The sequence below is a fragment of the Oncorhynchus clarkii genome, unplaced genomic scaffold (assembly GCF_045791955.1).
Source record: "Oncorhynchus clarkii lewisi isolate Uvic-CL-2024 unplaced genomic scaffold, UVic_Ocla_1.0 unplaced_contig_1123_pilon_pilon, whole genome shotgun sequence".
In the NCBI taxonomy this organism is placed as follows: domain Eukaryota; kingdom Metazoa; phylum Chordata; class Actinopteri; order Salmoniformes; family Salmonidae; genus Oncorhynchus; species Oncorhynchus clarkii.
The window spans coordinates 1-25,708 of NW_027258672.1; the positions used below are offsets into that span (position 1 = coordinate 1).

At 44.3% G+C, this 25,708-nt stretch overlaps 47 non-coding genes and 2 pseudogenes across 47 annotated transcripts; all 49 read left to right on the top strand.

The window, feature by feature from the left end:
- Positions 1-98, top strand: LOC139398143 (5S ribosomal RNA; annotated as a pseudogene; the record flags this gene model as incomplete).
- A 177-nt stretch (positions 99-275) lies between these two features.
- On the top strand, positions 276-394 carry LOC139398158 (5S ribosomal RNA). Its single transcript, XR_011631410.1, has one exon. It is a non-coding gene; the product is annotated as a 5S ribosomal RNA (ribosomal RNA).
- Positions 395-654: 260 nt separating this feature from the next.
- LOC139398169 (5S ribosomal RNA) lies at positions 655-773 on the top strand. The gene has a single exon (XR_011631421.1). It is a non-coding gene; the product is annotated as a 5S ribosomal RNA (ribosomal RNA).
- Positions 774-950: 177 nt separating this feature from the next.
- LOC139398181 (5S ribosomal RNA) lies at positions 951-1,069 on the top strand. Its single transcript, XR_011631432.1, has one exon. It is a non-coding gene; the product is annotated as a 5S ribosomal RNA (ribosomal RNA).
- A 260-nt stretch (positions 1,070-1,329) lies between these two features.
- LOC139398055 (5S ribosomal RNA) lies at positions 1,330-1,448 on the top strand. Its single transcript, XR_011631316.1, has one exon. It is a non-coding gene; the product is annotated as a 5S ribosomal RNA (ribosomal RNA).
- Positions 1,449-1,625: 177 nt separating this feature from the next.
- Positions 1,626-1,744, top strand: LOC139398049 (5S ribosomal RNA). Its single transcript, XR_011631310.1, has one exon. It is a non-coding gene; the product is annotated as a 5S ribosomal RNA (ribosomal RNA).
- A 177-nt stretch (positions 1,745-1,921) lies between these two features.
- On the top strand, positions 1,922-2,039 carry LOC139398142 (5S ribosomal RNA; annotated as a pseudogene).
- A 177-nt stretch (positions 2,040-2,216) lies between these two features.
- LOC139398067 (5S ribosomal RNA) lies at positions 2,217-2,335 on the top strand. Its single transcript, XR_011631327.1, has one exon. It is a non-coding gene; the product is annotated as a 5S ribosomal RNA (ribosomal RNA).
- Positions 2,336-2,595: 260 nt separating this feature from the next.
- On the top strand, positions 2,596-2,714 carry LOC139398079 (5S ribosomal RNA). The gene has a single exon (XR_011631338.1). It is a non-coding gene; the product is annotated as a 5S ribosomal RNA (ribosomal RNA).
- A 6,050-nt stretch (positions 2,715-8,764) lies between these two features.
- Positions 8,765-8,883, top strand: LOC139398090 (5S ribosomal RNA). The gene has a single exon (XR_011631349.1). It is a non-coding gene; the product is annotated as a 5S ribosomal RNA (ribosomal RNA).
- A 260-nt stretch (positions 8,884-9,143) lies between these two features.
- LOC139398101 (5S ribosomal RNA) lies at positions 9,144-9,262 on the top strand. The gene has a single exon (XR_011631360.1). It is a non-coding gene; the product is annotated as a 5S ribosomal RNA (ribosomal RNA).
- Positions 9,263-9,522: 260 nt separating this feature from the next.
- LOC139398113 (5S ribosomal RNA) lies at positions 9,523-9,641 on the top strand. Its single transcript, XR_011631371.1, has one exon. It is a non-coding gene; the product is annotated as a 5S ribosomal RNA (ribosomal RNA).
- A 177-nt stretch (positions 9,642-9,818) lies between these two features.
- LOC139398124 (5S ribosomal RNA) lies at positions 9,819-9,937 on the top strand. Its single transcript, XR_011631382.1, has one exon. It is a non-coding gene; the product is annotated as a 5S ribosomal RNA (ribosomal RNA).
- Positions 9,938-10,197: 260 nt separating this feature from the next.
- On the top strand, positions 10,198-10,316 carry LOC139398136 (5S ribosomal RNA). The gene has a single exon (XR_011631393.1). It is a non-coding gene; the product is annotated as a 5S ribosomal RNA (ribosomal RNA).
- A 177-nt stretch (positions 10,317-10,493) lies between these two features.
- Positions 10,494-10,612, top strand: LOC139398145 (5S ribosomal RNA). Its single transcript, XR_011631397.1, has one exon. It is a non-coding gene; the product is annotated as a 5S ribosomal RNA (ribosomal RNA).
- A 260-nt stretch (positions 10,613-10,872) lies between these two features.
- On the top strand, positions 10,873-10,991 carry LOC139398146 (5S ribosomal RNA). Its single transcript, XR_011631398.1, has one exon. It is a non-coding gene; the product is annotated as a 5S ribosomal RNA (ribosomal RNA).
- A 177-nt stretch (positions 10,992-11,168) lies between these two features.
- On the top strand, positions 11,169-11,287 carry LOC139398148 (5S ribosomal RNA). Its single transcript, XR_011631400.1, has one exon. It is a non-coding gene; the product is annotated as a 5S ribosomal RNA (ribosomal RNA).
- A 257-nt stretch (positions 11,288-11,544) lies between these two features.
- LOC139398149 (5S ribosomal RNA) lies at positions 11,545-11,663 on the top strand. The gene has a single exon (XR_011631401.1). It is a non-coding gene; the product is annotated as a 5S ribosomal RNA (ribosomal RNA).
- A 177-nt stretch (positions 11,664-11,840) lies between these two features.
- On the top strand, positions 11,841-11,959 carry LOC139398150 (5S ribosomal RNA). The gene has a single exon (XR_011631402.1). It is a non-coding gene; the product is annotated as a 5S ribosomal RNA (ribosomal RNA).
- A 260-nt stretch (positions 11,960-12,219) lies between these two features.
- On the top strand, positions 12,220-12,338 carry LOC139398151 (5S ribosomal RNA). Its single transcript, XR_011631403.1, has one exon. It is a non-coding gene; the product is annotated as a 5S ribosomal RNA (ribosomal RNA).
- A 177-nt stretch (positions 12,339-12,515) lies between these two features.
- On the top strand, positions 12,516-12,634 carry LOC139398152 (5S ribosomal RNA). Its single transcript, XR_011631404.1, has one exon. It is a non-coding gene; the product is annotated as a 5S ribosomal RNA (ribosomal RNA).
- Positions 12,635-12,894: 260 nt separating this feature from the next.
- Positions 12,895-13,013, top strand: LOC139398153 (5S ribosomal RNA). The gene has a single exon (XR_011631405.1). It is a non-coding gene; the product is annotated as a 5S ribosomal RNA (ribosomal RNA).
- Positions 13,014-13,190: 177 nt separating this feature from the next.
- On the top strand, positions 13,191-13,309 carry LOC139398154 (5S ribosomal RNA). Its single transcript, XR_011631406.1, has one exon. It is a non-coding gene; the product is annotated as a 5S ribosomal RNA (ribosomal RNA).
- Positions 13,310-13,569: 260 nt separating this feature from the next.
- Positions 13,570-13,688, top strand: LOC139398155 (5S ribosomal RNA). The gene has a single exon (XR_011631407.1). It is a non-coding gene; the product is annotated as a 5S ribosomal RNA (ribosomal RNA).
- Positions 13,689-13,865: 177 nt separating this feature from the next.
- LOC139398156 (5S ribosomal RNA) lies at positions 13,866-13,984 on the top strand. Its single transcript, XR_011631408.1, has one exon. It is a non-coding gene; the product is annotated as a 5S ribosomal RNA (ribosomal RNA).
- A 177-nt stretch (positions 13,985-14,161) lies between these two features.
- LOC139398157 (5S ribosomal RNA) lies at positions 14,162-14,280 on the top strand. The gene has a single exon (XR_011631409.1). It is a non-coding gene; the product is annotated as a 5S ribosomal RNA (ribosomal RNA).
- Positions 14,281-14,538: 258 nt separating this feature from the next.
- Positions 14,539-14,657, top strand: LOC139398159 (5S ribosomal RNA). The gene has a single exon (XR_011631411.1). It is a non-coding gene; the product is annotated as a 5S ribosomal RNA (ribosomal RNA).
- Positions 14,658-14,834: 177 nt separating this feature from the next.
- Positions 14,835-14,953, top strand: LOC139398160 (5S ribosomal RNA). The gene has a single exon (XR_011631412.1). It is a non-coding gene; the product is annotated as a 5S ribosomal RNA (ribosomal RNA).
- Positions 14,954-15,248: 295 nt separating this feature from the next.
- LOC139398161 (5S ribosomal RNA) lies at positions 15,249-15,367 on the top strand. Its single transcript, XR_011631413.1, has one exon. It is a non-coding gene; the product is annotated as a 5S ribosomal RNA (ribosomal RNA).
- Positions 15,368-15,544: 177 nt separating this feature from the next.
- Positions 15,545-15,663, top strand: LOC139398162 (5S ribosomal RNA). Its single transcript, XR_011631414.1, has one exon. It is a non-coding gene; the product is annotated as a 5S ribosomal RNA (ribosomal RNA).
- Positions 15,664-15,923: 260 nt separating this feature from the next.
- Positions 15,924-16,042, top strand: LOC139398163 (5S ribosomal RNA). Its single transcript, XR_011631415.1, has one exon. It is a non-coding gene; the product is annotated as a 5S ribosomal RNA (ribosomal RNA).
- Positions 16,043-16,219: 177 nt separating this feature from the next.
- Positions 16,220-16,338, top strand: LOC139398164 (5S ribosomal RNA). The gene has a single exon (XR_011631416.1). It is a non-coding gene; the product is annotated as a 5S ribosomal RNA (ribosomal RNA).
- A 260-nt stretch (positions 16,339-16,598) lies between these two features.
- Positions 16,599-16,717, top strand: LOC139398165 (5S ribosomal RNA). The gene has a single exon (XR_011631417.1). It is a non-coding gene; the product is annotated as a 5S ribosomal RNA (ribosomal RNA).
- Positions 16,718-16,894: 177 nt separating this feature from the next.
- On the top strand, positions 16,895-17,013 carry LOC139398166 (5S ribosomal RNA). The gene has a single exon (XR_011631418.1). It is a non-coding gene; the product is annotated as a 5S ribosomal RNA (ribosomal RNA).
- A 177-nt stretch (positions 17,014-17,190) lies between these two features.
- LOC139398167 (5S ribosomal RNA) lies at positions 17,191-17,309 on the top strand. Its single transcript, XR_011631419.1, has one exon. It is a non-coding gene; the product is annotated as a 5S ribosomal RNA (ribosomal RNA).
- Positions 17,310-17,486: 177 nt separating this feature from the next.
- On the top strand, positions 17,487-17,605 carry LOC139398168 (5S ribosomal RNA). Its single transcript, XR_011631420.1, has one exon. It is a non-coding gene; the product is annotated as a 5S ribosomal RNA (ribosomal RNA).
- Positions 17,606-17,865: 260 nt separating this feature from the next.
- Positions 17,866-17,984, top strand: LOC139398171 (5S ribosomal RNA). Its single transcript, XR_011631422.1, has one exon. It is a non-coding gene; the product is annotated as a 5S ribosomal RNA (ribosomal RNA).
- Positions 17,985-18,161: 177 nt separating this feature from the next.
- LOC139398172 (5S ribosomal RNA) lies at positions 18,162-18,280 on the top strand. Its single transcript, XR_011631423.1, has one exon. It is a non-coding gene; the product is annotated as a 5S ribosomal RNA (ribosomal RNA).
- A 177-nt stretch (positions 18,281-18,457) lies between these two features.
- LOC139398173 (5S ribosomal RNA) lies at positions 18,458-18,576 on the top strand. The gene has a single exon (XR_011631424.1). It is a non-coding gene; the product is annotated as a 5S ribosomal RNA (ribosomal RNA).
- A 177-nt stretch (positions 18,577-18,753) lies between these two features.
- LOC139398174 (5S ribosomal RNA) lies at positions 18,754-18,872 on the top strand. The gene has a single exon (XR_011631425.1). It is a non-coding gene; the product is annotated as a 5S ribosomal RNA (ribosomal RNA).
- Positions 18,873-19,049: 177 nt separating this feature from the next.
- On the top strand, positions 19,050-19,168 carry LOC139398175 (5S ribosomal RNA). Its single transcript, XR_011631426.1, has one exon. It is a non-coding gene; the product is annotated as a 5S ribosomal RNA (ribosomal RNA).
- A 260-nt stretch (positions 19,169-19,428) lies between these two features.
- Positions 19,429-19,547, top strand: LOC139398176 (5S ribosomal RNA). The gene has a single exon (XR_011631427.1). It is a non-coding gene; the product is annotated as a 5S ribosomal RNA (ribosomal RNA).
- A 177-nt stretch (positions 19,548-19,724) lies between these two features.
- LOC139398177 (5S ribosomal RNA) lies at positions 19,725-19,843 on the top strand. The gene has a single exon (XR_011631428.1). It is a non-coding gene; the product is annotated as a 5S ribosomal RNA (ribosomal RNA).
- Positions 19,844-20,019: 176 nt separating this feature from the next.
- LOC139398178 (5S ribosomal RNA) lies at positions 20,020-20,138 on the top strand. The gene has a single exon (XR_011631429.1). It is a non-coding gene; the product is annotated as a 5S ribosomal RNA (ribosomal RNA).
- A 260-nt stretch (positions 20,139-20,398) lies between these two features.
- Positions 20,399-20,517, top strand: LOC139398179 (5S ribosomal RNA). Its single transcript, XR_011631430.1, has one exon. It is a non-coding gene; the product is annotated as a 5S ribosomal RNA (ribosomal RNA).
- Positions 20,518-20,694: 177 nt separating this feature from the next.
- LOC139398180 (5S ribosomal RNA) lies at positions 20,695-20,813 on the top strand. The gene has a single exon (XR_011631431.1). It is a non-coding gene; the product is annotated as a 5S ribosomal RNA (ribosomal RNA).
- Positions 20,814-20,990: 177 nt separating this feature from the next.
- On the top strand, positions 20,991-21,109 carry LOC139398182 (5S ribosomal RNA). Its single transcript, XR_011631433.1, has one exon. It is a non-coding gene; the product is annotated as a 5S ribosomal RNA (ribosomal RNA).
- A 260-nt stretch (positions 21,110-21,369) lies between these two features.
- Positions 21,370-21,488, top strand: LOC139398183 (5S ribosomal RNA). Its single transcript, XR_011631434.1, has one exon. It is a non-coding gene; the product is annotated as a 5S ribosomal RNA (ribosomal RNA).
- Positions 21,489-21,665: 177 nt separating this feature from the next.
- Positions 21,666-21,784, top strand: LOC139398184 (5S ribosomal RNA). Its single transcript, XR_011631435.1, has one exon. It is a non-coding gene; the product is annotated as a 5S ribosomal RNA (ribosomal RNA).
- The last annotated feature ends 3,924 nt before the right edge of the window (positions 21,785-25,708 follow it).

Here is a 25,708-nt window from a genome sequence, read left to right on the forward strand (position 1 = left end):
AGTACGCCTGATCTCGTCCGATCTCGGAAGCTAAGCAGGGTCGGGCCTGGTTAGTACTTGGATGGGAGACCGCCTGGGAATACCAGGTGCTGTAAGCTTTTTGTCACTGCCTTGTGGAATTTCAACTCTTTGTCCGTTTTTTCCCACAAGGCTGAAATATGTGCCCTCGCTTTGAAATAAGTAAGCAAGGTTAGTTTGTATTTCATCCAACAATCTGTGCTACAAATTATGGCTACAGTATATGCAATTTCATCCACTTTTTGAGATTGCCTTTCGCTTACGGCCACACCGGCCTGAGTACGCCTGATCTCGTCCGATCTCGGAAGCTAAGCAGGGTCGGGCCTGGTTAGTACTTGGATGGGAGACCGCCTGGGAATACCAGGTGCTGTAAGCTTTTTGTCACTGCCTTGTGGAATTTCAACTCTTTGTCCGTTTTTTCCCACAAGGCTGAAATATGTGCCCTCGCTTTGAAATAAGTAAGCAAGGTTAGTTTGTATTTCATCCAACAATCTGTGCTACAAATTATGGCTACAGTATATGCAATTTCTTCCACTTTTTGAGTGACACAAAGATGCTTATCTAAATGGTGAAAATGCAACAGCTGTTAATCAGGCTCACTTTGACTTTACATAGTGCACCAAGAGATAGTTTCTCGCTTACGGCCACACCGGCCTGAGTACGCCTGATCTCGTCCGATCTCGGAAGCTAAGCAGGGTCGGGCCTGGTTAGTACTTGGATGGGAGACCGCCTGGGAATACCAGGTGCTGTAAGCTTTTTGTCACTGCCTTGTGGAATTTCAACTCTTTGTCCGTTTTTTCCCACAAGGCTGAAATATGTGCCCTCGCTTTGAAATAAGTAAGCAAGGTTAGTTTGTATTTCATCCAACAATCTGTGCTACAAATTATGGCTACAGTATATGCAATTTCATCCACTTTTTGAGATTACCTTTCGCTTACGGCCACACCGGCCTGAGTACGCCTGATCTCGTCCGATCTCGGAAGCTAAGCAGGGTCGGGCCTGGTTAGTACTTGGATGGGAGACCGCCTGGGAATACCAGGTGCTGTAAGCTTTTTGTCACTGCCTTGTGGAATTTCAACTCTTTGTCCGTTTTTTCCCACAAGGCTGAAATATGTGCCCTCGCTTTGAAATAAGTAAGCAAGGTTAGTTTGTATTTCATCCAACAATCTGTGCTACAAATTATGGCTACAGTATATGCAATTTCTTCCACTTTTTGAGTGACACAAAGATGCTTATCTAAATGGTGAAAATGCAACAGCTGTTAATCAGGCTCACTTTGACTTTACATAGTGCACCAAGAGATAGTTTCTCGCTTACGGCCACACCGGCCTGAGTACGCCTGATCTCGTCCGATCTCGGAAGCTAAGCAGGGTCGGGCCTGGTTAGTACTTGGATGGGAGACCGCCTGGGAATACCAGGTGCTGTAAGCTTTTTGTCACTGCCTTGTGGAATTTCAACTCTTTGTCCGTTTTTTCCCACAAGGCTGAAATATGTGCCCTCGCTTTGAAATAAGTAAGCAAGGTTAGTTTGTATTTCATCCAACAATCTGTGCTACAAATTATGGCTACAGTATATGCAATTTCATCCACTTTTTGAGATTGCCTTTCGCTTACGGCCACACCGGCCTGAGTACACCTGATCTCGTCCGATCTCGGAAGCTAAGCAGGGTCGGGCCTGGTTAGTACTTGGATGGGAGACCGCCTGGGAATACCAGGTGCTGTAAGCTTTTTGTCACTGCCTTGTGGAATTTCAACTCTTTGTCCGTTTTTTCCCACAAGGCTGAAATATGTGCCCTCGCTTTGAAATAAGTAAGCAAGGTTAGTTTGTATTTCATCCAACAATCTGTGCTACAAATTATGGCTACAGTATATGCAATTTCATCCACTTTTTGAGATTGCCTTTCGATTACGGCCACACCGGCCTGAGTACGCCTGATCTCGTCCGATCCGGAAGCTAAGCAGGGTCGGGCCTGGTTAGTACTTGGATGGGAGACCGCCTGGGAATACCAGGTGCTGTAAGCTTTTTGTCACTGCCTTGTGGAATTTCAACTCTTTGTCCGTTTTTTCCCACAAGGCTGAAATATGTGCCCTCGCTTTGAAATAAGTAAGCAAGGTTAGTTTGTATTTCATCCAACAATCTGTGCTACAAATTATGGCTACAGTATATGCAATTTCATCCACTTTTTGAGATTACCTTTCGCTTACGGCCACACCGGCCTGAGTACGCCTGATCTCGTCCGATCTCGGAAGCTAAGCAGGGTCGGGCCTGGTTAGTACTTGGATGGGAGACCGCCTGGGAATACCAGGTGCTGTAAGCTTTTTGTCACTGCCTTGTGGAATTTCAACTCTTTGTCCGTTTTTTCCCACAAGGCTGAAATATGTGCCCTCGCTTTGAAATAAGTAAGCAAGGTTAGTTTGTATTTCATCCAACAATCTGTGCTACAAATTATGGCTACAGTATATGCAATTTCTTCCACTTTTTGAGTGACACAAATATGCTTATCTAAATGGTGAAAATGCAACAGCTGTTAATCAGGCTCACTTTGACTTTACATAGTGCACCAAGAGATAGTTTCTCGCTTACGGCCACACCGGCCTGAGTACGCCTGATCTCGTCCGATCTCGGAAGCTAAGCAGGGTCGGGCCTGGTTAGTACTTGGATGGGAGACCGCCTGGGAATACCAGGTGCTGTAAGCTTTTTGTCACTGCCTTGTGGAATTTCAACTCTTTGTCCGTTTTTTCCCACAAGGCTGAAATATGTGCCCTCGCTTTGAAATAAGTAAGCAAGGTTAGTTTGTATTTCATCCAACAATCTGTGCTACAAATTATGGCTACAGTATATGCAATTTCTTCCACTTTTTGAGTGACACAAAGATGCTTATCTAAATGGTGAAAATGCAACAGCTGTTAATCAGGCTCACTTTGACTTTACATAGTGCACCAAGAGATAGTTTCTCGCTTACGGCCACACCGGCCTGAGTACGCAACTGTTGATTGACGCAGGTGTGAGTGATTGCGCTGAGACTGAGTGTTTGCTCTAGAGAGTTTGTGTTGGAGTTTTGAGCTTTTTGAAGTACAATTTCTTTTTGTAAATTGATTAAGTTAGATTTATAGTTTGGGGTTGTTCCCCGGCAGCATATTGCTGTTTGGGGGACTTTCCTCCTGTCGTTATTCGGATGGATACAATGGCTTTGACCAACGCTGGAAAAAAGACTACGAACAAAGGAAACATGGATAATGGCGCTGCAGCAAGACAGGCGCAAAAATATGAAAAGAATTTAACAGTGGCTGTGGAAATTATGGGAGAAGAGAAGATTACAATGATGGAGGTATTGAGAGGGATTAAAGAAGTTTGTGGACTGGTCTGCGGCTGTCGGGTCAAAGATGAAAAGCGATTTGAAGTGACGCTGTCAAGTGCGAGAGGGAAAGAAAAACTGATGGATGGATTTAAAATCCGGAGCTGTCGAATCATGGCAAAGGATCTATCGCTGGATGAGATGGTTGTATCCTTCTTAAACCTCCCAGTATATATTACAGACGAGGACATCACAGAGCGGCTAAGAGCATGGGGTGTGTCTGCTATATCGCCGGTGAAAAGGCGCTACTGGCCGGGGACGGACATTGCTGATGGGACGCGCTTCTGTAAAGTTAGGTTCACAGACACTGTGCGCTCGTTGCCATATTCTGCCAAATTTGAAACGTTGGAAGGGGCTGAGTACTTCAGAGTAATACACGATCGGCAGGTCAAGGTCTGTAGGCTGTGTATCCAGCCAGGGCACGTGCTACGAGAGTGCCCTGATTTCGCATGTCATAAGTGTGGTGAGCAGGGGCATTACGCACGAGAGTGCAATGGGAGGAGAGAGCGAGGTTGTGTTGGATGCGGGAGGGGTGTAGCGCAGTGCTCCTGTCCCCATGGGGAAGGTGCTCAGGACTGGGCATCACAGGATTTCAGCGCAAATAGTGTCGTGGAGGAGAACGAGGTGGAGGAAGCTGGGGAGGAAATTGGCATGAGTGAGCAACCCCAGGGAGAGAAGGAGGACGAAGAACAGAGGCAGCCAGAGGAGGAAGTGGAGACGGAGCCTTGTACTGAAGGAAGGGAGGCACCCAAGGATGGAGGGATAAGCTCAAGCCTAGACGATGTAGAGTTGGAGGGCGATCCTCGTGGAGAGGGGGGCTCCTCTAGGGAGGTGGATAATGCAAGGGATGACTCTCGCAAACGTAAAGAGTCTGAAGAAGAGCTGTCGGAGGAAGATTTGGAGTACATAAAATCAATGCGTTGGGATAGTAAAAGGAACATGATAACCAAGAAGAAAAAGAAGAAAAAAGATCAATCATGATGGACTGGATTCATCCCCTCTTTATAGTCATAATGGTGAGAGTTGTATCTATTAACACCAATGGACTTCGTAGCAAAGAAAAGCTAGAGCTGGTGTTGGAAGCCTTCTCTGCGGATATATTATGTCTTCAGGAGACCCATTGGACTGAGCCGTATATGGATAATGTAAGGCAGAGATGGAATGGACTAATGTACGTGAGTAATGGTACTGTGCGGGCATGTGGGGTAGCTATTTTGGTAAAACATGACGTTGTGTCTAACTTAAATTTGTTATGTGCTGACACTGTGGGTCGAATGGTGGGAGTGGGTTTCACTTATCAAGATATGGAGTACTCGTTGTACAATGTCTATGCTCCTAATAATGAAATTGAGAGGAGGGTTATGTTTATGTCTATGGGAGGATTATGTGGGAAAAACTGTTTGCTTGTTGGGGATTTTAATGTATGGATGGATAGGCTAGATGCCTCAAGTAGCGCACATTTTAGCTCTGACTCATCTCGGGGAGCGCTATTAAGGCTAATGAGGGATGAGGATTGGGTGGATATATGGAGGGAGAGGAATCCAGATAAGCGGGTGTTCTCTCGAAGACAAGTGGTGAGGGGTGAGCTCAAGCAGTCACGTATAGATTTGTGTCTCACTCATAGAGAGGTTGCGCACTTGGTTGTGGGGGTAAAGTATTCACACACATTTTTTAGTGACCATGATGCTCTGCTTTTCAGGCTGGGTGCATCAGGGGAGGGGAGGGGGGGTGGTTTGTGGTGTCTTAATGCCAGTATGCTGAAGGATGAGGTGTTTAGGGCAGCAGTGAAAGAGTGTGTGAATGACGCCGTGTCAGATCCTTTATTTGAGTCGGATGTGAGTGTGTGGTGGGAAGGATTAAAAGGGGAGTTCAAGCGGCTGGCAATATCTAGTGCAAGACGGGCAAATGTGACAAGGAGGAGGGAGGAGGGGATTCTTAAATCTCGCCTGTTATTGGAGTTAGAAAAGGTAGAAAACTGCCCAGGCTATGATGTGACAGAGTACCTGAGGGTGAGGGAGGAGTTGAGGGTCGTAGAGAGGCACAGGTGCATGGGGGCAGTGGTGAGGAGTAGAGCACAGTATGTGGTGGAGGGGGAGAGAAATACTGCTTTTTTCCTGGGGTTAGAAAGGAGGAAGCAGGAAAGGAGTTTTCTAACTGAGCTGATAAATGAGAGGGGGGAGAGGGTGACAGATCTGGAAGGAATTTTGAATACAGTGCATTCTTTTTATAAGGGCTTATTTACGTCGGGTGGGGTAGATGAAGTGTGTATGAGAAGAGTGCTAGACGCAGTAGAGGCTAGGGTGTCGACTGAGGATGTAGAGATGTGTGATGCTGATTTTACATTGGCAGAGGTTAAAGCTGCCATATTGGGCCTGAACTTGAATAAGAGCCCGGGTTCAGATGGTCTTACTGCAGAGTTTTACCGTGAGTTTAGTGACATACTGGCCCCACTAATGCTGCGTGTGTATGTGTGTATGGAGGAGAAGAGGGTAGTCCCTGAATCTTTAGCTATGGGTGTGTTGACTGTGTTATACAAAGGGAAGGGGAGCAGACTGAAATTAGAGAACTACAGACCAATAACCCTTTTGAACTCCGACAATAAGGTGCTTGCGAAGATAATGGCTAATAGGTTGAATAAGGTGATGGGAAGCATCATAGCACCTACTCAGGCCTATGGAGTTCCGGGGCGGGATGTAGTGGACACCCTCTGCACTATCCGGGATGTGGTGAAGCAGATGGGGGAGGTGGGTGGGGCGGTGCTCTGTCTAGATCTGAATAAAGCCTTTGATCGGGTGGAGCATCGGTTCCTGTTAGAGGCCTTGGAAAGATTTGGGTTCGGGCCTCGTCTTAAAGGATGGGTGAAGCTTTTGTATGGGTCAGCGTGCAGTGTCGTGAAATGTAATGGTGTGCTGACTGATCCTTTTCCCCTGGGCAGGTCTGTTAGGCAGGGTTGTCCATTGTCTGCACTACTATACAGCGTCTCAGTAGAGCCTTTAGCGGCGTTTGTAAAGCGGAATGGAGGAGTGCATGGAGTGGACCTCCCGGGGGGAGGCGTCAGTGTACTGCATCATTATGCTGATGACACCACCTGTACTTTGCGGGATGGAGAGAGTGTGAATTGTCTGATGAAGTGTTTTGATGTGTATGGGAGAGCTTCTGGGGCTAAGGTGAATGTAGAAAAGTCTCAAATGTTATGTGCTGATGATACTGTTATGTCTACATGTAACATTCCTTTTAAGACTGTTAAGGGGCATGTGAGAATTTTGGGTGTGAATATTGGGGTAGATGAGCGGGAGGCGAGGGACTTAACTTGGACAGGGGTGATTAATAAAATAAAGACGACTCTGAATTACTGGAAACAAAGGAAATTAAAATTGAGGGGGAAAGTGGTTGTGGTGAATGCATTGTTAATGTCAAAATGTGTGTATACCTTAGGGGTTATGGACATGCCTGTATGGGCTCTGAAGGGAATTAATAATTTAATGTCTGATTTCCTGTGGGGTGGGAAGGGGGTGAAGATTGCTCATGATGTAATGATAGCAGATTATGATAGGGGTGGTTTGAGATTAATAGATCTGGAGGTGAAGTTAAAAGCCATGAGGGTGAAGAGAGTACAACGGTTTTTGTATGGGGAGGAGGGTCAGGGGTGGAAGGAGTTTTTCAGGCATTGGTTGCATAGGAGTGGAGGTTGTGGAGATTATGGGTTGTTAATGTGTTTCAAGCCCAGCATGTATGCAGAGGTGCCTGAGTTTTATCAGGAGGTGTTCAGGGCCTGGGCGGAGTTCTTACCGCAAGTAAGTTATGAGTGTGACTCTATTGGGGTGATTTTGAATATACCAGTTTTTCTGAACCCAATGCTGAAATCAGAGGGAAAGATGCTGGAGAGTAAGGTAATAATGAAGGCGGGTATGATAAGACTGAGGGACTTTAGGTATGAGGTGGTGCCAGGGTTCCTGCCTGAGCAGGCGATCGTAGATACTGTCTGGGGGGTAGATGAGGATGTCAGGAAAGGGATGGTGTTGAGAATGTATGATAGGATAAAGGAGTGTGTTCCAGGGGAGTGGGTGAGGCTGTTGGACAATCATTTGAGTAATGGAGTCTTAGAGACCTTGCCTGTGTTGCAGGTGAAATGTGGGGAGAAAATGCAAGCCTTATCCTCTACCCAGGTGAGGGCCGTATACTGGGCGCTTATTACCAGGAAGGTCAGGGCGCCTGCATCGGAGAAAGTGTGGAGGCAAGTTTTTCCAGGGATGGAAGTTGAGAGGTTGTGGGAAAACATGGTAGTGAGGCTCAATAGTATTGAATGTACCCATTTTGATTTTATGTTGAGGCACAACCGTGTTTTTACCAAGGTGGTGTTACATCAGGTAGACAGGTCAGTGTCTCGTGTGTGTGATGTATGCACAGATAAAGATGAAAATCTGATGCACATGATGTTTGAATGTGTTGATGTAGCTGGGTTCCATGTGAGGTTGAGGGACATGTTAGAAAGGTACTGGGGAGAAGAGTTAATGGGTGGGGTTGATTGGAGGTGTTTGGTATTGTTTGGAGTGGGTCAGCATGTGAAGGGGGGGAATATTGTATTATTGAATTTTTTGCTGTCACATGCAAGGTATGCAGTATATATAAGGAGGAACTTGGCAAGGTTTGAGGAAAAGAGGGTGACAGTGTGGAAGGTGTTTGAAGGCTTGGTAAGGAAGGATGTAGGATTGATGTATAGGTCTAAGCAGGAGGATTTTGAGAGGGTGTTTATGAAGGATTGTGGATTTATTGCTGTGGGGGAGGATGGTGGATTGGTGTATGGGTTTTGATGTGTAACATTTTGGAGATTTCAGTACAAATTTGAAAGAATTGTTTTGAGAATGTCTTAGTTTCTACTTGATAAGGAGGTGCTTTGAACACTCTCTATTCTTGTGGAATGTGGTTTAGCAAAGTATTGTATGCAATGGTAGTATAATTTGAGTTTTGGTATTTGAATTTCTCTATTTTTGATTTGATAGGGGGTGAATTGTTTGCCTGCCAATGTCAAGTATTGTGTTGATTAAAATGGTTTGTGTAGATAAAATTTGTATATCATGTAAAATAAGAATTTATAAAAAAAAAAAAAAAAAAAAAAAAAAAGTACGCCTGATCTCGTCCGATCTCGGAAGCTAAGCAGGGTCGGGCCTGTACTTTATCTGGGAGACCGCCTGGGAATACCAGGTGCTGTAAGCTTTTTGTCACTGCCTTGTGGAATTTCAACTCTTTGTCCGTTTTTTCCCACAAGGCTGAAATATGTGCCCTCGCTTTGAAATAAGTAAGCAAGGTTAGTTTGTATTTCATCCAACAATCTGTACCACAAATTATGGCTACAGTATATGCAATTTCATCCACTTTTTGAGATTGCCTTTCGCTTACGGCCACACCGGCCTGAGTACGCCTGATCTCGTCCGATCTCGGAAGCTAAGCAGGGTCGGGCCTGGTTAGTACTTGGATGGGAGACCGCCTGGGAATACCAGGTGCTGTAAGCTTTTTGTCACTGCCTTGTGGAATTTCAACTCTTTGTCCGTTTTTTCCCACAAGGCTGAAATATGTGCCCTCGCTTTGAAATAAGTAAGCAAGGTTAGTTTGTATTTCATCCAACAATCTGTGCTACAAATTATGGCTACAGTATATGCAATTTCTTCCACTTTTTGAGTGACACAAAGATGCTTATCTAAATGGTGAAAATGCAACAGCTGTTAATCAGGCTCACTTTGACTTTACATAGTGCACCAAGAGATAGTTTCTCGCTTACGGCCACACCGGCCTGAGTACGCCTGATCTCGTCCGATCTCGGAAGCTAAGCAGGGTCGGGCCTGGTTAGTACTTGGATGGGAGACCGCCTGGGAATACCAGGTGCTGTAAGCTTTTTGTCACTGCCTTGTGGAATTTCAACTCTTTGTCCGTTTTTTCCCACAAGGCTGAAATATGTGCCCTCGCTTTGAAATAAGTAAGCAAGGTTAGTTTGTATTTCATCCAACAATCTGTGCTACAAATTATGGCTACAGTATATGCAATTTCTTCCACTTTTTGAGTGACACAAAGATGCTTATCTAAATGGTGAAAATGCAACAGCTGTTAATCAGGCTCACTTTGACTTTACATAGTGCACCAAGAGATAGTTTCTCGCTTACGGCCACACCGGCCTGAGTACGCCTGATCTCGTCCGATCTCGGAAGCTAAGCAGGGTCGGGCCTGGTTAGTACTTGGATGGGAGACCGCCTGGGAATACCAGGTGCTGTAAGCTTTTTGTCACTGCCTTGTGGAATTTCAACTCTTTGTCCGTTTTTTCCCACAAGGCTGAAATATGTGCCCTCGCTTTGAAATAAGTAAGCAAGGTTAGTTTGTATTTCATCCAACAATCTGTACCACAAATTATGGCTACAGTATATGCAATTTCATCCACTTTTTGAGATTGCCTTTCGCTTACGGCCACACCGGCCTGAGTACGCCTGATCTCGTCCGATCTCGGAAGCTAAGCAGGGTCGGGCCTGGTTAGTACTTGGATGGGAGACCGCCTGGGAATACCAGGTGCTGTAAGCTTTTTGTCACTGCCTTGTGGAATTTCAACTCTTTGTCCGTTTTTTCCCACAAGGCTGAAATATGTGCCCTCGCTTTGAAATAAGTAAGCAAGGTTAGTTTGTATTTCATCCAACAATCTGTGCTACAAATTATGGCTACAGTATATGCAATTTCTTCCACTTTTTGAGTGACACAAAGATGCTTATCTAAATGGTGAAAATGCAACAGCTGTTAATCAGGCTCACTTTGACTTTACATAGTGCACCAAGAGATAGTTTCTCGCTTACGGCCACACCGGCCTGAGTACGCCTGATCTCGTCCGATCTCGGAAGCTAAGCAGGGTCGGGCCTGGTTAGTACTTGGATGGGAGACCGCCTGGGAATACCAGGTGCTGTAAGCTTTTTGTCACTGCCTTGTGGAATTTCAACTCTTTGTCCGTTTTTTCCCACAAGGCTGAAATATGTGCCCTCGCTTTGAAATAAGTAAGCAAGGTTAGTTTGTATTTCATCCAACAATCTGTACCACAAATTATGGCTACAGTATATGCAATTTCATCCACTTTTTGAGATTGCCTTTCGCTTACGGCCACACCGGCCTGAGTACGCCTGATCTCGTCCGATCTCGGAAGCTAAGCAGGGTCGGGCCTGGTTAGTACTTGGATGGGAGACCGCCTGGGAATACCAGGTGCTGTAAGCTTTTTGTCACTGCCTTGTGGAATTTCAACTCTTTGTCCGTTTTTTCCCACAAGGCTGAAATATGTGCCCTCGCTTTGAAATAAGTAAGCAAGGTTAGTTTGTATTTCATCCAACAATCTGTGCTACAAATTATGGCTACAGTATATGCAATTTCTTCCACTTTTTGAGTGACACAAAGATGCTTATCTAAATGGTGAAAATGCAACAGCTGTTAATCAGGCTCACTTTGACTTTACATAGTGCACCAAGAGATAGTTTCTCGCTTACGGCCACACCGGCCTGAGTACGCCTGATCTCGTCCGATCTCGGAAGCTAAGCAGGGTCGGGCCTGGTTAGTACTTGGATGGGAGACCGCCTGGGAATACCAGGTGCTGTAAGCTTTTTGTCACTGCCTTGTGGAATTTCAACTCTTTGTCCGTTTTTTCCCACAAGGCTGAAATATGTGCCCTCGCTTTGAAATAAGTAAGCAAGGTTAGTTTGTATTTCATCCAACAATCTGTACCACAAATTATGGCTACAGTATATGCAATTTCATCCACTTTTTGAGATTGCCTTTCGCTTACGGCCACACCGGCCTGAGTACGCCTGATCTCGTCCGATCTCGGAAGCTAAGCAGGGTCGGGCCTGGTTAGTACTTGGATGGGAGACCGCCTGGGAATACCAGGTGCTGTAAGCTTTTTGTCACTGCCTTGTGGAATTTCAACTCTTTGTCCGTTTTTTCCCACAAGGCTGAAATATGTGCCCTCGCTTTGAAATAAGTAAGCAAGGTTAGTTTGTATTTCATCCAACAATCTGTGCTACAAATTATGGCTACAGTATATGCAATTTCTTCCACTTTTTGAGTGACACAATGCTTATCTAAATGGTGAAAATGCAACAGCTGTTAATCAGGCTCACTTTGACTTTACATAGTGCACCAAGAGATAGTTTCTCGCTTACGGCCACACCGGCCTGAGTACGCCTGATCTCGTCCGATCTCGGAAGCTAAGCAGGGTCGGGCCTGGTTAGTACTTGGATGGGAGACCGCCTGGGAATACCAGGTGCTGTAAGCTTTTTGTCACTGCCTTGTGGAATTTCAACTCTTTGTCCGTTTTTTCCCACAAGGCTGAAATATGTGCCCTCGCTTTGAAATAAGTAAGCAAGGTTAGTTTGTATTTCATCCAACAATCTGTACCACAAATTATGGCTACAGTATATGCAATTTCATCCACTTTTTGAGATTGCCTTTCGCTTACGGCCACACCGGCCTGAGTACGCCTGATCTCGTCCGATCTCGGAAGCTAAGCAGGGTCGGGCCTGGTTAGTACTTGGATGGGAGACCGCCTGGGAATACCAGGTGCTGTAAGCTTTTTGTCACTGCCTTGTGGAATTTCAACTCTTTGTCCGTTTTTTCCCACAAGGCTGAAATATGTGCCCTCGCTTTGAAATAAGTAAGCAAGGTTAGTTTGTATTTCATCCAACAATCTGTGCTACAAATTATGGCTACAGTATATGCAATTTCTTCCACTTTTTGAGTGACACAAAGATGCTTATCTAAATGGTGAAAATGCAACAGCTGTTAATCAGGCTCACTTTGACTTTACATAGTGCACCAAGAGATAGTTTCTCGCTTACGGCCACACCGGCCTGAGTACGCCTGATCTCGTCCGATCTCGGAAGCTAAGCAGGGTCGGGCCTGGTTAGTACTTGGATGGGAGACCGCCTGGGAATACCAGGTGCTGTAAGCTTTTTGTCACTGCCTTGTGGAATTTCAACTCTTTGTCCGTTTTTTCCCACAAGGCTGAAATATGTGCCCTCGCTTTGAAATAAGTAAGCAAGGTTAGTTTGTATTTCATCCAACAATCTGTACCACAAATTATGGCTACAGTATATGCAATTTCATCCACTTTTTGAGATTGCCTTTCGCTTACGGCCACACCGGCCTGAGTACGCCTGATCTCGTCCGATCTCGGAAGCTAAGCAGGGTCGGGCCTGGTTAGTACTTGGATGGGAGACCGCCTGGGAATACCAGGTGCTGTAAGCTTTTTGTCACTGCCTTGTGGAATTTCAACTCTTTGTCCGTTTTTTCCCACAAGGCTGAAATATGTGCCCTCGCTTTGAAATAAGTAAGCAAGGTTAGTTTGTATTTCATCCAACAATCTGTACCACAAATTATGGCTACAGTATATGCAATTTCATCCACTTTTTGAGTGACACAAAGATGCTTATCTAAATGGTGAAAATGCAACAGCTGTTAATCAGGCTCACTTTGACTTTACATAGTGCACCAAGAGATAGTTTCTCGCTTACGGCCACACCGGCCTGAGTACGCCTGATCTCGTCCGATCTCGGAAGCTAAGCAGGGTCGGGCCTGGTTAGTACTTGGATGGGAGACCGCCTGGGAATACCAGGTGCTGTAAGCTTTTTGTCACTGCCTTGTGGAATTTCAACTCTTTGTCCGTTTTTTCCCACAAGGCTGAAATATGTGCCCTCGCTTTGAAATAAGTAAGCAAGGTTAGTTTGTATTTCATCCAACAATCTGTACCACAAATTATGGCTACAGTATATGCAATTTCATCCACTTTTTGAGATTGCCTTTCGCTTACGGCCACACCGGCCTGAGTACGCCTGATCTCGTCCGATCTCGGAAGCTAAGCAGGGTCGGGCCTGGTTAGTACTTGGATGGGAGACCGCCTGGGAATACCAGGTGCTGTAAGCTTTTTGTCACTGCCTTGTGGAATTTCAACTCTTTGTCCGTTTTTTCCCACAAGGCTGAAATATGTGCCCTCGCTTTGAAATAAGTAAGCAAGGTTAGTTTGTATTTCATCCAACAATCTGTGCTACAAATTATGGCTACAGTATATGCAATTTCTTCCACTTTTTGAGTGACACAAAGATGCTTATCTAAATGGTGAAAATGCAACAGCTGTTAATCAGGCTCACTTTGACTTTACATAGTGCACCAAGAGATAGTTTCTCGCTTACGGCCACACCGGCCTGAGTACGCCTGATCTCGTCCGATCTCGGAAGCTAAGCAGGGTCGGGCCTGGTTAGTACTTGGATGGGAGACCGCCTGGGAATACCAGGTGCTGTAAGCTTTTTGTCACTGCCTTGTGGAATTTCAACTCTTTGTCCGTTTTTTCCCACAAGGCTGAAATATGTGCCCTCGCTTTGAAATAAGTAAGCAAGGTTAGTTTGTATTTCATCCAACAATCTGTACCACAAATTATGGCTACAGTATATGCAATTTCATCCACTTTTTGAGATTGCCTTTCGCTTACGGCCACACCGGCCTGAGTACGCCTGATCTCGTCCGATCTCGGAAGCTAAGCAGGGTCGGGCCTGGTTAGTACTTGGATGGGAGACCGCCTGGGAATACCAGGTGCTGTAAGCTTTTTGTCACTGCCTTGTGGAATTTCAACTCTTTGTCCGTTTTTTCCCACAAGGCTGAAATATGTGCCCTCGCTTTGAAATAAGTAAGCAAGGTTAGTTTGTATTTCATCCAACAATCTGTACCACAAATTATGGCTACAGTATATGCAATTTCATCCACTTTTTGAGATTGCCTTTCGCTTACGGCCACACCGGCCTGAGTACGCCTGATCTCGTCCGATCTCGGAAGCTAAGCAGGGTCGGGCCTGGTTAGTACTTGGATGGGAGACCGCCTGGGAATACCAGGTGCTGTAAGCTTTTTGTCACTGCCTTGTGGAATTTCAACTCTTTGTCCGTTTTTTCCCACAAGGCTGAAATATGTGCCCTCGCTTTGAAATAAGTAAGCAAGGTTAGTTTGTATTTCATCCAACAATCTGTGCTACAAATTATGGCTACAGTATATGCAATTTCTTCCACTTTTTGAGTGACACAAAGATTTATCTAAATGGTGAAAATGCAACAGCTGTTAATCAGGCTCACTTTGACTTTACATAGTGCACCAAGAGATAGTTTCTCGCTTACGGCCACACCGGCCTGAGTACGCCTGATCTCGTCCGATCTCGGAAGCTAAGCAGGGTCGGGCCTGGTTAGTACTTGGATGGGAGACCGCCTGGGAATACCAGGTGCTGTAAGCTTTTTGTCACTGCCTTGTGGAATTTCAACTCTTTGTCCGTTTTTTCCCACAAGGCTGAAATATGTGCCCTCGCTTTGAAATAAGTAAGCAAGGTTAGTTTGTATTTCATCCAACAATCTGTACCACAAATTATGGCTACAGTATATGCAATTTCATCCACTTTTTGAGATTGCCTTTCGCTTACGGCCACACCGGCCTGAGTACGCCTGATCTCGTCCGATCTCGGAAGCTAAGCAGGGTCGGGCCTGGTTAGTACTTGGATGGGAGACCGCCTGGGAATACCAGGTGCTGTAAGCTTTTTGTCACTGCCTTGTGGAATTTCAACTCTTTGTCCGTGTCACTGCCTTGTGGAATTTCAACTCTTTGTCCGTTTTTTCCCACAAGGCTGAAATATGTGCCCTCGCTTTGAAATAAGTAAGCAAGGTTAGTTTGTATTTCATCCAACAATCTGTGCTACAAATTATGGCTACAGTATATGCAATTTCTTCCACTTTTTGAGTGACACAAAGATGCTTATCTAAATGGTGAAAATGCAACAGCTGTTAATCAGGCTCACTTTGACTTTACATAGTGCACCAAGAGATAGTTTCTCGCTTACGGCCACACCGGCCTGAGTACGCCTGATCTCGTCCGATCTCGGAAGCTAAGCAGGGTCGGGCCTGGTTAGTACTTGGATGGGAGACCGCCTGGGAATACCAGGTGCTGTAAGCTTTTTGTCACTGCCTTGTGGAATTTCAACTCTTTGTCCGTTTTTTCCCACAAGGCTGAAATATGTGCCCTCGCTTTGAAATAAGTAAGCAAGGTTAGTTTGTATTTCATCCAACAATCTGTACCACAAATTATGGCTACAGTATATGCAATTTCATCCACTTTTTGAGATTGCCTTTCGCTTACGGCCACACCGGCCTGAGTACGCCTGATCTCGTCCGATCTCGGAAGCTAAGCAGGGTCGGGCCTGGTTAGTACTTGGATGGGAGACCGCCTGGGAATACCAGGTGCTGTAAGCTTTTTGTCACTGCCTTGTGGAATTTCAACTCTTTGTCCGTTTTTTCCCACAAGGCTGAAATATGTGCCCTCGCTTTGAAATAAGTAAGCAAGGTTAGTTTGTATTTCATCCAACAATCTGTGCTACAAATTATGGCTACAGTATATGCAATTTCTTCCACTTTTTGAGTGACACAAAGATGCTTATCTAAATGGTGAAAATGCAACAGCTGTTAATCAGGCTCACTTTGACTTTACATAGTGCACCAAGAGATAGTTTCTCGCTTACGGCCACACCGGCCTGAGTACGCCTGATCTCGTCCGATCTCGGAAGCTAAGCAGGGTCGGGCCTGGTTAGTACTTGGATGGGAGACCGCCTGGGAATACCAGGTGCTGTAAGCTTTTTGTCACTGCCTTGTGGAATTTCAACTCTTTGTCCGTTTTTTCCCACAAGGCTGAAATATGTGCCCTCGCTTTGAAATAAGTAAGCAAGGTTAGTTTGTATTTCATCCAACAATCTGTACCACAAATTATGGCTACAGTATATGCAATTTCATCCACTTTTTGAGATTGCCTTTCGCTTACGGCCACACCGGCCTGAGTACGCCTGATCTCGTCCGATCTCGGAAGCTAAGCAGGGTCGGGCCTGGTTAGTACTTGGATGGGAGACCGCCTGGGAATACCAGGTGCTGTAAGCTTTTTGTCACTGCCTTGTGGAATTTCAACTCTTTGTCCGTTTTTTCCCACAAGGCTGAAATATGTGCCCTCGCTTTGAAATAAGTAAGCAAGGTTAGTTTGTATTTCATCCAACAATCTGTGCTACAAATTATGGCTACAGTATATGCAATTTCTTCCACTTTTTGAGTGACACAAAGATGCTTATCTAAATGGTGAAAATGCAACAGCTGTTAATCAGGCTCACTTTGACTTTACATAGTGCACCAAGAGATAGTTTCTCGCTTACGGCCACACCGGCCTGAGTACGCCTGATCTCGTCCGATCTCGGAAGCTAAGCAGGGTCGGGCCTGGTTAGTACTTGGATGGGAGACCGCCTGGGAATACCAGGTGCTGTAAGCTTTTTGTCACTGCCTTGTGGAATTTCAACTCTTTGTCCGTTTTTTCCCACAAGGCTGAAATATGTGCCCTCGCTTTGAAATAAGTAAGCAAGGTTAGTTTGTATTTCATCCAACAATCTGTACCACAAATTATGGCTACAGTATATGCAATTTCATCCACTTTTTGAGATTGCCTTTCGCTTACGGCCACACCGGCCTGAGTACGCCTGATCTCGTCCGATCTCGGAAGCTAAGCAGGGTCGGGCCTGGTTAGTACTTGGATGGGAGACCGCCTGGGAATACCAGGTGCTGTAAGCTTTTTGTCACTGCCTTGTGGAATTTCAACTCTTTGTCCGTTTTTTCCCACAAGGCTGAAATATGTGCCCTCGCTTTGAAATAAGTAAGCAAGGTTAGTTTGTATTTCATCCAACAATCTGTACCACAAATTATGGCTACAGTATATGCAATTTCATCCACTTTTTGAGATTGCCTTTCGCTTACGGCCACACCGGCCTGAGTACGCCTGATCTCGTCCGATCTCGGAAGCTAAGCAGGGTCGGGCCTGGTTAGTACTTGGATGGGAGACCGCCTGGGAATACCAGGTGCTGTAAGCTTTTTGTCACTGCCTTGTGGAATTTCAACTCTTTGTCCGTTTTTTCCCACAAGGCTGAAATATGTGCCCTCGCTTTGAAATAAGTAAGCAAGGTTAGTTTGTATTTCATCCAACAATCTGTGCTACAAATTATGGCTACAGTATATGCAATTTCATCCACTTTTTGAGATTGCCTTTCGCTTACGGCCACACCGGCCTGAGTACGCCTGATCTCGTCCGATCTCGGAAGCTAAGCAGGGTCGGGCCTGGTTAGTACTTGGATGGGAGACCGCCTGGGAATACCAGGTGCTGTAAGCTTTTTGTCACTGCCTTGTGGAATTTCAACTCTTTGTCCGTTTTTTCCCACAAGGCTGAAATATGTGCCCTCGCTTTGAAATAAGTAAGCAAGGTTAGTTTGTATTTCATCCAACAATCTGTGCTACAAATTATGGCTACAGTATATGCAATTTCTTCCACTTTTTGAGTGACACAAAGATGCTTATCTAAATGGTGAAAATGCAACAGCTGTTAATCAGGCTCACTTTGACTTTACATAGTGCACCAAGAGATAGTTTCTCGCTTACGGCCACACCGGCCTGAGTACGCCTGATCTCGTCCGATCTCGGAAGCTAAGCAGGGTCGGGCCTGGTTAGTACTTGGATGGGAGACCGCCTGGGAATACCAGGTGCTGTAAGCTTTTTGTCACTGCCTTGTGGAATTTCAACTCTTTGTCCGTTTTTTCCCACAAGGCTGAAATATGTGCCCTCGCTTTGAAATAAGTAAGCAAGGTTAGTTTGTATTTCATCCAACAATCTGTGCTACAAATTATGGCTACAGTATATGCAATTTCATCCACTTTTTGAGATTGCCTTTCGCTTACGGCCACACCGGCCTGAGTACGCCTGATCTCGTCCGATCTCGGAAGCTAAGCAGGGTCGGGCCTGGTTAGTACTTGGATGGGAGACCGCCTGGGAATACCAGGTGCTGTAAGCTTTTTGTCACTGCCTTGTGGAATTTCAACTCTTTGTCCGTTTTTTCCCACAAGGCTGAAATATGTGCCCTCGCTTTGAAATAAGTAAGCAAGGTTAGTTTGTATTTCATCCAACAATCTGTGCTACAAATTATGGCTACAGTATATGCAATTTCATCCACTTTTTGAGATTGCCTTTCGCTTACGGCCACACCGGCCTGAGTACGCCTGATCTCGTCCGATCTCGGAAGCTAAGCAGGGTCGGGCCTGGTTAGTACTTGGATGGGAGACCGCCTGGGAATACCAGGTGCTGTAAGCTTTTTGTCACTGCCTTGTGGAATTTCAACTCTTTGTCCGTTTTTTCCCACAAGGCTGAAATATGTGCCCTCGCTTTGAAATAAGTAAGCAAGGTTAGTTTGTATTTCATCCAACAATCTGTGCTACAAATTATGGCTACAGTATATGCAATTTCATCCACTTTTTGAGATTGCCTTTCGCTTACGGCCACACCGGCCTGAGTACGCCTGATCTCGTCCGATCTCGGAAGCTAAGCAGGGTCGGGCCTGGTTAGTACTTGGATGGGAGACCGCCTGGGAATACCAGGTGCTGTAAGCTTTTTGTCACTGCCTTGTGGAATTTCAACTCTTTGTCCGTTTTTTCCCACAAGGCTGAAATATGTGCCCTCGCTTTGAAATAAGTAAGCAAGGTTAGTTTGTATTTCATCCAACAATCTGTGCTACAAATTATGGCTACAGTATATGCAATTTCATCCACTTTTTGAGATTGCCTTTCGCTTACGGCCACACCGGCCTGAGTACGCCTGATCTCGTCCGATCTCGGAAGCTAAGCAGGGTCGGGCCTGGTTAGTACTTGGATGGGAGACCGCCTGGGAATACCAGGTGCTGTAAGCTTTTTGTCACTGCCTTGTGGAATTTCAACTCTTTGTCCGTTTTTTCCCACAAGGCTGAAATATGTGCCCTCGCTTTGAAATAAGTAAGCAAGGTTAGTTTGTATTTCATCCAACAATCTGTGCTACAAATTATGGCTACAGTATATGCAATTTCTTCCACTTTTTGAGTGACACAAAGATGCTTATCTAAATGGTGAAAATGCAACAGCTGTTAATCAGGCTCACTTTGACTTTACATAGTGCACCAAGAGATAGTTTCTCGCTTACGGCCACACCGGCCTGAGTACGCCTGATCTCGTCCGATCTCGGAAGCTAAGCAGGGTCGGGCCTGGTTAGTACTTGGATGGGAGACCGCCTGGGAATACCAGGTGCTGTAAGCTTTTTGTCACTGCCTTGTGGAATTTCAACTCTTTGTCCGTTTTTTCCCACAAGGCTGAAATATGTGCCCTCGCTTTGAAATAAGTAAGCAAGGTTAGTTTGTATTTCATCCAACAATCTGTGCTACAAATTATGGCTACAGTATATGCAATTTCATCCACTTTTTGAGATTGCCTTTCGCTTACGGCCACACCGGCCTGAGTACGCCTGATCTCGTCCGATCTCGGAAGCTAAGCAGGGTCGGGCCTGGTTAGTACTTGGATGGGAGACCGCCTGGGAATACCAGGTGCTGTAAGCTTTTTGTCACTGCCTTGTGGAATTTCAACTCTTTGTCCGTTTTTTCCCACAAGGCTGAAATATGTGCCCTCGCTTTGAAATAAGTAAGCAAGGTTAGTTTGTATTTCATCCAACAATCTGTGCACAAATTATGGCTACAGTATATGCAATTTCATCCACTTTTTGAGATTGCCTTTCGCTTACGGCCACACCGGCCTGAGTACGCCTGATCTCGTCCGATCTCGGAAGCTAAGCAGGGTCGGGCCTGGTTAGTACTTGGATGGGAGACCGCCTGGGAATACCAGGTGCTGTAAGCTTTTTGTCACTGCCTTGTGGAATTTCAACTCTTTGTCCGTTTTTTCCCACAAGGCTGAAATATGTGCCCTCGCTTTGAAATAAGTAAGCAAGGTTAGTTTGTATTTCATCCAACAATCTGTGCTACAAATTATGGCTACAGTATATGCAATTTCTTCCACTTTTTGAGTGACACAAAGATGCTTATCTAAATGGTGAAAATGCAACAGCTGTTAATCAGGCTCACTTTGACTTTACATAGTGCACCAAGAGATAGTTTCTCGCTTACGGCCACACCGGCCTGAGTACGCCTGATCTCGTCCGATCTCGGAAGCTAAGCAGGGTCGGGCCTGGTTAGTACTTGGATGGGAGACCGCCTGGGAATACCAGGTGCTGTAAGCTTTTTGTCACTGCCTTGTGGAATTTCAACTCTTTGTCCGTTTTTTCCCACAAGGCTGAAATATGTGCCCTCGCTTTGAAATAAGTAAGCAAGGTTAGTTTGTATTTCATCCAACAATCTGTGCTACAAATTATGGCTACAGTATATGCAATTTCATCCACTTTTTGAGATTGCCTTTCGCTTACGGCCACACCGGCCTGAGTACGCCTGATCTCGTCCGATCTCGGAAGCTAAGCAGGGTCGGGCCTGGTTAGTACTTGGATGGGAGACCGCCTGGGAATACCAGGTGCTGTAAGCTTTTTGTCACTGCCTTGTGGAATTTCAACTCTTTGTCCGTTTTTTCCCACAAGGCTGAAATATGTGCCCTCGCTTTGAAATAAGTAAGCAAGGTTAGTTTGTATTTCATCCAACAATCTGTGCTACAAATTATGGCTACAGTATATGCAATTTCATCCACTTTTTGAGATTGCCTTTCGCTTACGGCCACACCGGCCTGAGTACGCCTGATCTCGTCCGATCTCGGAAGCTAAGCAGGGTCGGGCCTGGTTAGTACTTGGATGGGAGACCGCCTGGGAATACCAGGTGCTGTAAGCTTTTTGTCACTGCCTTGTGGAATTTCAACTCTTTGTCCGTTTTTTCCCACAAGGCTGAAATATGTGCCCTCGCTTTGAAATAAGTAAGCAAGGTTAGTTTGTATTTCATCCAACAATCTGTGCTACAAATTATGGCTACAGTATATGCAATTTCTTCCACTTTTTGAGTGACACAAAGATGCTTATCTAAATGGTGAAAATGCAACAGCTGTTAATCAGGCTCACTTTGACTTTACATAGTGCACCAAGAGATAGTTTCTCGCTTACGGCCACACCGGCCTGAGTACGCCTGATCTCGTCCGATCTCGGAAGCTAAGCAGGGTCGGGCCTGGTTAGTACTTGGATGGGAGACCGCCTGGGAATACCAGGTGCTGTAAGCTTTTTGTCACTGCCTTGTGGAATTTCAACTCTTTGTCCGTTTTTTCCCACAAGGCTGAAATATGTGCCCTCGCTTTGAAATAAGTAAGCAAGGTTAGTTTGTATTTCATCCAACAATCTGTGCTACAAATTATGGCTACAGTATATGCAATTTCATCCACTTTTTGAGATTGCCTTTCGCTTACGGCCACACCGGCCTGAGTACGCCTGATCTCGTCCGATCTCGGAAGCTAAGCAGGGTCGGGCCTGGTTAGTACTTGGATGGGAGACCGCCTGGGAATACCAGGTGCTGTAAGCTTTTTGTCACTGCCTTGTGGAATTTCAACTCTTTGTCCGTTTTTTCCCACAAGGCTGAAATATGTGCCCTCGCTTTGAAATAAGTAAGCAAGGTTAGTTTGTATTTCATCCAACAATCTGTGCTACAAATTATGGCTACAGTATATGCAATTTCTTCCACTTTTTGAGTGACACAAAGATGCTTATCTAAATGGTGAAAATGCAACAGCTGTTAATCAGGCTCACTTTGACTTTACATAGTGCACCAAGAGATAGTTTCTCGCTTACGGCCACACCGGCCTGAGTACGCCCCTTTTTGGTAGTTTCAGGAAGTGAGTGAGCAGCAGGTGTTTGAATTGTTTGGAGAGAAAAAAAAATAGTTTTCGGTTTTGGTTGTTTATATACTTTAAGTTTAGGAAGTTTGTGTTGGGAGTGTAGTTTATTGTAAATATTTGCGTTTTTATCCCCCAACGGCGTGAGCTGTTTGGGGGATTATACGTAAAATAACCGGATGGATTCAATGGCTTCGACATCAAGAATAACGACAACAACGAGAATGGACAACGGAGAAAAAAGAGCGTCGAATGAAGAGTTGAGGAGAAGAAAATATGAGAAAGAACTGACGGTGAATGTGGAAGTTATTGGTGAAGAAAAAATAACAACGATGGAATTGCTGAGAGGAATCAAAGAAGTATGCGGAACGATTTTGGGATGTAGAACGAAAGACAGAAATAAGTACGAAATAACCATGTCACATGAGAAGGGAAAAGAAAGACTAATAGACGGGCTAAAAATAAAGAGCTGTCAAGTCATGGCGAAAGAACTGGGGAACGATGAACTTGTGGTGTCCTTTTTGAACTTGCCGGCATATATTACGGACGATGAAATACATGAGAAATTACAAGGATGGAAAGTGAATGCGATAACACCAATCAAGAGGAGGATGTGGCCAGGAACGGACATTGTGGATGGGACGAGATTTTGTAAAGTGAAGTTTACGGACAGTGTGCAATCATTGCCTTACTCAACAAAGTTCAATACAGTAGAGGGATTTGAATATTTCCGAGTGATCCACGATAACCAAGTTAAGGTATGTAGACTATGTATTCAACCGGGACACATACTTAAAGAATGTCCAGAATTTATATGTCATAAATGTGGTGAACAAGGGCATTATGCCAGGGAATGTTCGAACATTGGTGATATGTGTAGAAGGTGTGACAGACCTAAGGACAGATGTAAATGTAAGAAGGGGAATGATGTCTTATTTCTGCAAACAATGGACCTCATTACTGAAGAAGATGACGAGAGTGTGGCTATGGAGAGAGGGGAAGAGAGTGATATGGAAAGTGTGTCGCAGGTGATTGCAGAGACAGCTATAGATGTGCTTGGAGAGTATGTAATTCCTTCTGGCAGTACTCGAGATGCAGTCTTGGTCTCTGCTGCTGACACGGTGGAGCAGCAGCACAGGATTGGTGAATTAGATACACAGGTAGAGATGGTGCAAGGTGCTTCTCAGGTGCCTGAACCTGCTTTAAGCCTGTGTGAAAATAACACCAAGGAGAGGGCTGGGTCCACTGGAGTTGATGGCACGGTTAAAGAGCATTTTACAAAAGGTTTGAATGTTGCTCCTCTCATAAGTCCAAGTCATGAGTCGGAAGAAGAAATAGATAGTGAGGATTTTCAGTTGTTTGCTAGAAATAAGAGATCATTGACGAAAGCTAGGGAGGTGATGGGATCTGGTAAAAAGAAAAAGTCTATTTTGAAATGACGTGTTTTTTTTTGACTATATTTCTGCATACATTAACAATGGTTAAAGTTGCATCACTAAATGGGAACAGTCTGAGAAATATGAACAAATTGGAGCAGGTTTTGGTGTCTGTAAAAGCTGACATGTGGTGTTTTCAAGAGACTAATTGGACAGACTCCAAAATGTTAGAGATTAAGAGCAAATGGTCTGAGCTAATATTTTGTAGTCACGGAAGTGAAAAAACATGTGGAGTTGCTATTCTGGTAAAAAATGATGTGGTTCAAAATGTCAAGCAAGTATATGCAGATAATCAGGGCAGACTTATTGTTATTGAGTTTGAAGTGCAAAATGTCATTTTTCGTTTAATTAATGTTTATGCTTCGAATATTGAATCGGAAAGGAGAGATATGTTTAATAACCTAAGATCACTGTGTTCAGAAAATTGTATACTGGTAGGAGATTTTAACGTGAAGTGCACTAGAATGGATGTCTCGAGATGTGATAGCTTCAGACATGATTCGTCTAGAAATGCTTTATGGGAATTAATGAAAAATGAGAATCTTGTAGATATATGGAGGGCTGAAAATTTAAATAGAAGAGTGTTTTCGAGAAGGCAGGTGGTGTTAAATGAACTAAAACAAAGCAGAATTGATTTATGTTTAGTAAAAGAAGATGTGATACAGCAGGTTCAGAAGATGTCATATAACTTTACAGCATACAGTGATCATGCAGTAATGTCATTTCAGATAGGTTTTGCTGTGGAGATGAGAGGGGGAGGTGTCTGGTGTTTAAATGCCAGTCTGTTAAAGGAGGAAAGTTATATAAAGGAAATTGTTGAATGTATCGAAGGTGAAATGTCTAATGTACTGTTAAAAGAGAATGTGTGTTTATGGTGGGAAGAAGTGAAAGTTAAGGTAAAAAACAGGAGTATTAGGTACTCCAAAAATCGTAACCGTGTCGATAAGTTGAAAGAAAAAATGCTTAGAAATAGGATGTTGCAGGAACTTGAAAAGGCCGATGCTGATCCAGACTATGATGTAGTGAACTATTTGAAAATCCATGCAGAGCTAGGGTTTTATGAAAAAAAGAAATGTTTAGGTGCTATTGTTAGGAGTAAGGCACAGTATGCCTTGGAGGGAGAGAAATGTACTTCCTTTTTTCTGGGGCTTGAAAAACGAAAGCAATTTAAGAGTTATATTGTGGAATTGGAAAATGAAAAAGGTGTAAAGGTAAATGATTTTGTGGACATCGTAGATTCAGTTGAATCCTTTTACAGAAATCTTTATAAAAAGAATGATGTAGATAAAGTGTGTGTTGAAAAAGTGTTGGAGAAAATCAGTGCCAAAGTATCTCAGACAGATAGAAGGATGTGTGATGAAAATATTTCAATTATAGAAATCAAGGAAGCAATTGAGAACACTCAAGGAAATAAAAGTCCAGGTTTGGATGGTTTAACAAATGAATTCTATAAAGTTTTTGTGGATATTTTGGCACCCATTTTATTGAAGGTTTTTCAGTATATGGAAGAGAATAAGGAAATCCCTGAGTCTATGTCAATTGGTATGTTAACCATCTTATTTAAAAATAGAGGCAGTAGGTTAAAGTTAGAAAATTATAGGCCTATTAGTCTTCTAAATTCAGATTATAAAATACTGACTAAAGTTTTAGCTAATAGGATGAAAAAGGTGATTGGGAGTATTATTACATCAACACAAGCCTACGGAATACCTGGAAGAGATGTTGCAGATATAATTTGTACAATTAGAGATGTTGTTAATCATATGAAAAATGAAGGTGGTATAGTTTTAAGTTTAGATTTTAAGAAAGCTTTTGATAAAGTGGAACATAGTTTTCTGCTACAGACTTTGGAGAGGTTTGGTTTTGGGCCAAAATTTGTATCTTGGATTAACTTGTTGTATAGTGGAGCAAAAAGTTGTGTTAAATGTAACGGAGTGTTAACAGATACATTCCCTATAGAGAGGTCAGTAAGGCAGGGTTGTCCTTTGTCAGCTCTATTGTACAGTGTTTCTACGGAACCTTTAGCTGTTTTGATACTTGGAGACAAAGAGGTGAGGGGTGTTGGAATCCCAGGTGGTGGTGTCAGTGTTATACATCAGTACGCTGATGACACTACTTTTACTGTGAAGGATGTAGGTAGCATTGAAAGCATTATGAAAATCATAGATATCTACTGTA